Here is a 7,787-nt window from a genome sequence, read left to right on the forward strand (position 1 = left end):
CCTAAATTAAATCAATCAGTGTGCTCTTTTTTCTTTTCAGCTTGGCTTTCATGCCCTTACATGCAACTAAATACCAACTCTCAATTAATCATGTATAAATAGATGATGAATTTATTATTCTATATGAGTCATTAAATTGGTATCTGTGTATTCTGAGTCACACACTCCACCTAGAGATGTATTAAACTGTGTAACTTTGTGATTACTTGTTGTAACTGATTGTAATTGAGCAACTGTAGTCAAGCTATTTTGACTAAAGAATGGCATAATTGTGACGTTGTTTTTATAGCATATTGTTATGCATCAGTGTAATGATTTTTTAAAAATCTGAATAAAATAAACCCTTTTATAGTACTGGATGTCTAATTGCCTGGATGCTGCAATAAGACCCACAGCTGGCCGACTATGACCTAATGCTTCCAGCTATTGTTTTCTGATATCTCAAACTGACAATGCTTTGACGACTACTGTCAGACGTTCCCTCTGAACTCCTCCAGTGCAAACTGAGAACTGTCACTGAGAGACCTTTAAGATCATGTATTGTCAGCTGCTCTGGATAAATACCTGTGGTGCATTGAATGTCTTTAATTCAATGTCACATAAATCACAGAAATCACAAAACTACAGTTTTAGCATGTTAATTGAAGCCCAAACCTTTACTTTAATTCCTGAGCCTGTTTTGTTCATCCTGTTTTTAACTGGGCTTTCCACAAAATCACATGAAGTAAATGGCTTCCGGATGACATCATTATCGGGGTCAACTCTAATATTCTGGGACAGTTCCAACTATGAGTGTTCATAGTTTTAGGATCTGTGAGTTTTGGGAGAGAGCCATTGTGCCTTCCATTATGAGACAACATGAAACTGAACTGCTGCAAATGTTTTTCTTTGTTCTTAGATGCCAAGTTTGATTATTGAGTCACTGGGTCATTAAATCTTAAAGACAATGAAAACTGGCAGTGTGAGCTGACAGTCTGGCAGTGTGAGCTGACAGTCTTAAGATATTACATCAAATTCAGAGTAAATAAAAACACAGGCAGAGACAGTGGCTGAGTGTTTGTTTGTTTGTTTGTTTTTAGATTGCAATAACCATTATAATGATTGATTGCTCTTTATTTTTTTGTATAAACTAAGCAAGCTGAGGAAGAAAAGGTCTTATGTAAGGAAACAGCTGCTAAAGGTTACAGGAAGGAATGCAAATGTACACAAATACACAACTAAGAGCAACTTTTCCTTTAAAATATTCTGCAGGTTTCTTCTGGGATTATAGTCTGACCTTCCTATTCTTCCCCATACACTTTTACTCCAACTGAGACACAGAAAATATTTATTTGTACCGTTGAAAATGTTGTAAAGATGGAGATCAACCTGCAAGAATTAGAACCTGACAACAAAATTAAACTGTATGCAAGAATTGATATACCTTGGCATTTTAATGACTCCACATGCTTAAGTCAAGCATTACTTGTCCATGTGATGCTAGGACGCTGTACAGCAACTATCAGTGCATGTATTATGCATATGTGTGTTGTTATGTATTATACTGTGGCTGGCACAGTATCACACACACGATGACATCTCCAAATGGAAAATACGTCTCCCACACTTCATTCCTTGTTGTAGTTTGGCTTGAATTACATCTTGAAGAAATATTCAATACTAATTAAATGCTGTGAGGTATCTTTGTTGTATGAACCGAATGCTAGTACACCCATGTTTGTTTAGACTTTCTATTTTTAGTTGTTTACAGGTGTACTTCTATTGGTGCCTGCTATTGAATGATAGCAACGGTCACCACCAAATATTATGTTTCAACAGTATGTAGCCCATTTTTTCTCCAAAGTCATACAGACCCCTGGATAAGCATACTATGAAACTTTTAAAAATTCAGTACTACTTCCCAGACCTTATGCTTTCTGATGTATGAATATACTTAACTTATCGGTGCCTCCTTGGCTACACTAACAGATTCTTAGATAAGAATAGAAGCTGTAATGACGTGTGATGAATGGTGAATGTAAGTGTGCATTGAGAGTCAGCTATTTTGTTGTTTGTAATCCCCAAACACTGCCTGAAGCAAAGTTTTCAAATGCACATTTGATGTGTGTAAAATGTGCTCCAGCTGATGGCTATGTGGACCACACAGCTATTTGTGCTCCATTAGTTTGTATATGAACCAAGAATGCAGTGGATTGGTTTTCACTCCCAAGACACCCAATAAGTGCTTGGTGAAACAATGCACTCAGTTTAGAGTATGCACTGTTTAGCCAAATAAATACTGCAAACATCCACCCACTCAACACAGTTGAATTATAATGATGATTTGGCAATTCAGGGTTCAGAGTTGTGATAGCTAGTGGAGTTAGCCCTCACTTTCATGTAAATTGCTTGCAAAACAGTCCGAGCCGTACCATTCAAATCCTGACCCACTGCTTAATGAACAGAAACATTTTAAAAATTCACTATTCATATTGTCCAGACTGTAATTACAAGCAGTGGAGTAGGGAAAGGAATTCATGCCTCCCAGTTGTAACTTCAAGTTGGCAATATTGTGAATTTCTGACAGCAGCAATATCTCTCACTTAGAGAAAAGAACTACAAAGGTGTCAACAAACTGGGCCGAAATTGTTGGCAGTTACAGCTAGATCTCAGCTAACTAAAAAAGAACTACATGGTAAGACAAACTGCAACAAATACAGTATGTAACACAATATTAGATCATTTAGGCTTTCATGTGTGAAAGCTCCCAAATCGGAATACCAGGAGCTGTTGCCGCTGTTCTTATTTTTCAGAGATTATGAACATGATCCAATTCTATGGAAAAGCCATATATTTTCATAGTAAATATAGTACATATTTCTAAGCTTCAATATGTGACTGATATTTACTTTATTGCATGAGACTTGGTGGACTCTCAGTGGTGCACCGAGGAGTAAAAAAAACTGAAATGTGTTGGAGACTGTTTTCCTTATATGGTGTATTCACAACAGTTCATTGAAACTGTGAGGGGTTCCCGTTGTTTGGTGTTAGTCATTCCCTGAGTGTTGCCATACTGTAACATGGGTGTCACTCAAAAATATGTATGGGCATCAGTTCCATCACTGTCACAGTTAAACTACAGTGAGGCTCATTAAAGGTACCATGAGGAGTTTTAAACAAATACTATATTCAGTGTTATTCACCGAAGTTTACTGGACATAACAAGATTTACAAAGAGTCAAAACTGTTTTCTTCCTCATAAAACATTTGCAAAGTTGATTTCCCTTAAAGGTTTGAATCGTGCATTGTTTGCAACCGTGTGTACTAGCTTGTCATTTTCTTCTTCTCTGCCTTGTTATTGCATTGCTGCTTTTTGGCACATTAACATCACATGCATCAGTAGAGTTGTATGAAATCATTGGGAGGAACATGTTTTACATTACCTACATGAACAACACTCATTAAAAATCTGCTCAACAGGACGACTAGAAAAACTCCACAGTGAATCTTTAGGGATGCAAACTGAATAGAATTCCATACAGCTAAACTTGAATGAGTATTGTAGCAAGTATTAGCAATTATTGCCAAATCTTGCAAAACCAGGGGAACAAATAAACTTAAGACCACAGTTTCAAGTTACTCTCATTTTCAGCTGTTTGTGTATTTTTTAACTTACGCTACAACTTAATATATGCATAGAAAACTAGTGGAAGGAGTAAAGGTCTTCTAGCTACTCTTAAGTCATGTTGTATTTCCAGTACACTGGTATGTGTTGTCATTATGCCAACACAAACACCAAACCCAAACTGGGAGAGCAATACTTCAAAACAGAGATACATCTCTGAGATAAATTCCTTCCCAATTCTGATGAACACTTCTCACACTACAGACCATGGATCGTCACAAAGCCAACCTCTGTGCAGTTTTGTTATATAACGGCCACCCATGGTAGAAGATGGTCCACCATTTTGGCCATTGTGCACTCAGCTTATCTTCTGAAAACATTAAAGAGGAAATTTGCTATGCAGAACTAGATAAATCAGATAGGCATATCCCTATCCACCAAACGTAGGTTCTTAATACGTCTGAAATGACAAATAGGCTGTGCAATAACATGCCTTGTTCAATTTTGGGGGGAGTTTTGTAGAAGCATAGCAGACCTCATTACAATACGCCCCACAGTTCTTCATGTTTCTAGTGAATTTTTGAATTTAGTGGTGAAAACTGAGCTTTCATTATGTATTCTGGCTGTACAACGCTAAATGTAGCCATTTAAAGTGAACTCCAGCTATTCATCTTTGCAATTCCATAAAGTTGAGACTTATCAGATGTCAAGATGGTCAAAGTTAATGCATCACAGGCAGATATCCTGGTTTTTAGTCCCTAGAATGTTTCAACCCTCAAAATCCTACATTTCCCTTAACTCAATGGTATCCTTTTTTAGTCCCTCCCTTCCTGGTAAACTCCCACATCCTTCAAACTCCACGGACCAAGCTTGCGGTACAAGTTTACTGTTACAAATTTGTAGCATCCAGTTGAAGATGTCACTTTCGTATGATGTCATTGTAGTAATGTTTTCAGACTTGACAAAGATCCTCAAGAAAATGAGTCAAAGTTTATTTAAAATGCAAAATCACACCAGGTTGTCTCAATGCACTTCACAGCAATAAAACAGTGTTAACAGGATTAAGCGGGGACAAAAGATGAAAAGAATACCAAAAAAAAAAAGCAGAAGACATCAGACAACAGTTTTCATAGGTTGTGTAGTACTCCTGGTGACTAGTTGACTTTGACATGTAAAATTGGCCTTGTGCTTCATGAACGTGTAAAAATGTTAAAGGTTTTTTTTAAAGAAAAGTCCTCTGATTCTGTAATTCATGCAACAACAATACATTTAAAAAAGAATGAATTTAATATACAATATTATAAATATGTTAATTTTCCCATAATGAACAATATGGGAAACTAATAGAAATCTTGTCATTTTGGATGAGACTAAGACATGGGATTTTGACAGGATTTGTAATTGTAGTACAGGTGTTGTGCAATGTAAGCATTAAGCTCAGCAGTCCGTATCACATGAGTAAAAAACCTAGGGAAATACCAAACCAGCTTGATTTTTTACCCTTCTGGTTACTGTGGTGTGTGTGTGTGTGTGTGTGTGTGTGTGTGTGTGTGTGTGTGTGTGTGTGTGTGTGTGTGTGTGTGTGTGTGTGCGTGCGCGTGCGTGCGTGCGTGCGTGCGTGCGTGCGTGCGTGTGTGAGAAAGAGAGAGAGACCTCGGGGGGGAAGTAAACTCACATGCATATTGTGGTTGTTTCACAACTATTAAAAAACACAACTGCCACTGATCTTCAGTCAAAAGTGACTCACTATAGTGTCATAAAAATAATCACAAGGCAAGTGAAGTGTTTACACTTGACAGTTGGAAAGCACCAGAGATAACTTCATTAGTTTCCTTACTGCAGACTCATTTTAGGTGTTTTTGCTGTCAATTCATTTCTGACCTGGGTGTGGAGGAGCAGTTGTGTCGTTCAGTTGTGGTATCTCAACCAACACACCACATATTTCCCTGAGACATTATCAGGGAATTTTAGGTACTCCTGAAATAAGTAGGATTTTAAAAATGTTTTTATTGAACAAAATCAGAGTTCCATTGAGCTCGGTGCAAGAGCATTAACATGTATTCCTCTTTTAAACCCATCAACACATAGGCCTCTTTATATAATCTCCGCTGGCCCTCTCTCTAATGAATCATAAACACATTTTTAGATGTCCTTGTGGACATATAATAAATATATTAAATAAAATTCCTGGGGGGGGGGGGGTCTCGCCCAGGGCGTCATTCAAGCTAGAACCGCCACTGCTAAAATAATAAGGACAGGGTCAAGTTAGGGGATGAACGTAGTTACAGTTTTTAAAAACTGTTCTGACTCATGGTTGGAATTGGCAAAACAACAGCAGTTTCCTGTGGCAAGGTCCACTGTTGGGTTAATATCTACATAAGATATCTTCTCCTTAGAATGAGGGAAATTGTTGTTTTAACTTCATCACTGCCCCAGGACATAATTACTGTGGCTACGAGACAGCGTCTGTCACTTAAACGTAACTATATGTCAGTTTTGGGCATAACAACGTATTCAGTCATTTTACCTTTGGAGGACAGCCTCTTCTATTGTTGTCCAAAAACAATTTAAAATCCATCAATGAGCTGACCTCATGACGTGTTTCCCCATTAGCATGAACATCAGCATTGTTTTTTTATTTGGAATCAGTCCCACAGACACCTTCCTGTTGCTGTAAATATTCACTAGCACATCAAATATGTATTAATCCACAGTAGGAAATAGTCTCAAACAAATGTACTGTATACTCCTGTTCTAGTTACATTTGAATAAAACTACAGTGCCCAGCTGTTGGAAAAGATTAGCATTTTTTTAAAAGGAAAATTCATTTTTGTGACCTATTTTTGAAAAGATTTATGGCTTCATTAGTAACGATCAGGCTAAAGGCCCCCCAAGGCAGGGAAGTTGGACTTTGACTAACCCATTGTAGTTTAATAAGGAAATAGAATGAGATGATTGAATTGTCCATACTATAGCATCTGATAAGATAATCACAGTCAATGAAAGACTGTACATCAACGTAACAGGATAATTATACCTGGACAATTTTCAACCTGTATAGCTTAAATACAGACACAAAAGACCAAAGTATGTTCAGGCCCAACATTTCCACAGGTGCCAAACATTTCAAGCAGAGTTTTGGGAAATGTATATGAAATGCAACCCTGTCTCCTTATGTTTATATGTTACCAATTTGTTTTCTCATCTATGCTGTTGTAAGAAATGTAATTGAGCTAGAACATTCACCTTGCGATATTGTGTAACAGAGTAGAATAAGAATAGAATAAGTTGGTTTTTCCAACACTGAAACTACTTTGGGGGGAATATTGCTACATGATGCAGCCACAGTAAACTGGCTCAGTGTCTGCTGCCTTCGGATCCAGTTACATGATACACTGTATGTCAACAATGTCACTATTTTCTTAAGGAAACTCAGAAGATACTTCCTTCCAGGGCGGCATGTTACACTTGCTCCTTCCATTTTGTTTGCGTGTCCATTTGTGCTTCTGCAGCATATTTATTCCTTTGCTCTACAGTAAAGGAAAACATACAAAAATGACCACTAATCACATATTCAGTTAATACACGGTCGCCAATAAAGGCGAAAAAAATTCAAAGAAAGTTGGAATAAAATATTTTTTACCTCTTTCCATGAAATGATTGTGACAATGTGATGTACTCTTGATAGATAAAGTGTATATATATTCTCAAAATTGTATTGATCAATCTCATTATACCTGGTCAAAGGTGATTACTGATGTGTATGAATAGAAAATAAAAAGAGGAATATGTCTGAAAACAAAATTATTCCAACTTTATGGGCGACCGTGTAAATCTGTTAAGAATTGTATCAATACTGGAACCAATGTGCAACTGAACAAGTGTTCTCACCTGATGAGTCACTGAGGAGTTTTCACTTCTAGACAAGTTCTTCAATTACATTTTTAATCAAGTTGCATATTTTTAAAAGAACTTCACCCTAGGGCAATTATAACTAATGACACATAGACATAACAAGGTTCTTCATATGACTCACACATGTCAGTTACATTATTTATTAACTTAGCAGTTACCTTTGGAGTTCTTGTTTTTTTTTAATCTTGTTTTGTTTTATCTTGATGATTTTATGCTTTGTTGGATTTTTTGTGCTTTAATCAACAAGAATTCTATTTAATCTAAGTTT

The sequence above is a fragment of the Scomber scombrus genome, chromosome 14, assembly GCF_963691925.1.
Source record: "Scomber scombrus chromosome 14, fScoSco1.1, whole genome shotgun sequence".
Taxonomy (NCBI): Eukaryota; Metazoa; Chordata; class Actinopteri; order Scombriformes; family Scombridae; genus Scomber; species Scomber scombrus.